This window comes from Cajanus cajan, chromosome 8 (genome assembly GCF_000230855.2).
Source record: "Cajanus cajan strain Asha chromosome 8, NIPB_CcT2T_4, whole genome shotgun sequence".
NCBI classification, from domain to species: domain Eukaryota; kingdom Viridiplantae; phylum Streptophyta; class Magnoliopsida; order Fabales; family Fabaceae; genus Cajanus; species Cajanus cajan.
Genome location: NC_138524.1, coordinates 22,563,220 through 22,564,920, shown reverse-complemented (window position 1 = coordinate 22,564,920; position 1,701 = coordinate 22,563,220). Strand labels below are relative to the sequence as shown.

The following is a 1,701-nucleotide window of genomic DNA, read 5'->3' as shown; positions in this document are numbered from 1 at the left end:
GAGACTTATCAATGGATAACATAATTGGAAATATTGGTAAGGGTGTTACTACTAGGAGTGCTATCAAAAATATTTGCAACACTATGGCATTTGTTTCACAAGTTGAACCTAAGAACATTGATGAAACACTTAAAGATGAGCATTGGTTAATGGCTATGCAAGAGGAACTAAATCAGTTTGAAAGAAATGAAGTGTGGGATTTAGTGTCATTACCAAAAGACTAGGGCAAAGAAAATGAAGTGTATAACAAAGTTCACAAAAAAAATGATGGTGAATTTGTCTCAACTAGGGCAAAGAAATTTATTGTATGTTATTTTATATTTTAAGATTGATTATGTACTTTTTTAATCTCTTACTATTTCACTTATTTTTTTTATTTATTATTTGTAGGAAACATATGAAGAATCAATGACACAAAAATATGGAGAAGACACTTCATCTCATCCTGTAATTGATTCTGATCTTTGGTTAAAAGCTGCAGGTGAAAACAAGAAGAAAAGAGTGCATGGCATGGGACATAGCTTGGATCTTGGAACTAGTAGCTCTACCCAAGCTTCATCTCCAGAGGTTGCAGGTTCCTCTGCAAATCTTACACCTATGACAGAAGAACGGGTCACTGCAGTTATAAATAATGCATTGGCTTCTTTTTTGCAAACACAAATACCAGAGATGATGAGGCAAATAATTCAAGCAGTTCAACCATCAACAACACCATCAACCAACCAACATAGGGAGGATCAAGGACGAGATGATGATTTTACTAGCTTAGGTTGATTAGTATTTAGGATGACTTGTTATTTGGCTTTTCTTTTTGTAAGACATTAATTAGTTTATGTTTCTTTAAGATATAGTATGCACAAGTTGGATTTTGTAAGACATTTAACAATTTGGTTTTGTAAGAGATATTGTTATATGCAACTTTTATTTTAAATCATGTCGAATTAAAAAAAAATTATGTAGTTGATTTAGATTTATTTAAAATATCAAATTAAGTGACATATTTACAGGGATACATGAGAGAATAATGTAATTAGGAAAGCGAGATATTAGCGAGGGATTCGCGAGGAAACTCAAAAGATATGTTGTGAAGGTTTCGCGAGGGATTAGCGTGGTATTCGCGAGGGAACTCAATCCATATGCTTTGATGGATTTGCGTGGGATTAGCGAAGGATTTGCGAGGGACATATTTGCGAAGATTTAGCGAGGGGTTCGCGAGGGAACTCAATCCATATGCTTTGATGGATTTGCGTGGGATTAGCGAAGGATTTGCGAGGGACATATTTGCGAGGGTTTCGCGAGGGATTTGCGAGGGACATATTTGCGAGGGTTTGACGGGGGATTCGCGAGGGAACTCAATCCATATGCTTTGATGGATTTGCGAGGGTTTAGCAAGGGATTTGCGAGGGACATATTTGCGAAGGTTTAGCGAGGGATTTGCGAGGGACATATTTGCGAGGGTTTAGCGAGGGATTTGCGAGGACATATTAAATACAATTAGCGAGGGAATTTAGGTTCTACATTTGCGAGGCGACAGCGAAGAATTAGCGGCACAAATTTGCGACGGACTAGCGAAGCTAGTTGCGAGGGAAAAGCGAAGGAATGTAGCGAAGGAATTGCGAGGGATATACATCCGTCGCTAATTAGCGACTTGAATTTAGCGAGGGAATGATCTCTCGCAAATCCCTCGCTAATCCCTCGCCA

General features: G+C 38.0%; 1 long non-coding RNA gene across 1 annotated transcript; it reads left to right on the top strand.

Annotated features, from left to right (window-relative positions):
- The first annotated feature begins 236 nt into the window (after positions 1-236).
- LOC145950755 (uncharacterized) lies at positions 237-874 on the top strand. The gene is made up of 2 exons (XR_014428614.1): positions 237-305; positions 391-874. It is a non-coding gene; the product is annotated as an uncharacterized LOC145950755 (long non-coding RNA).
- The last annotated feature ends 827 nt before the right edge of the window (positions 875-1,701 follow it).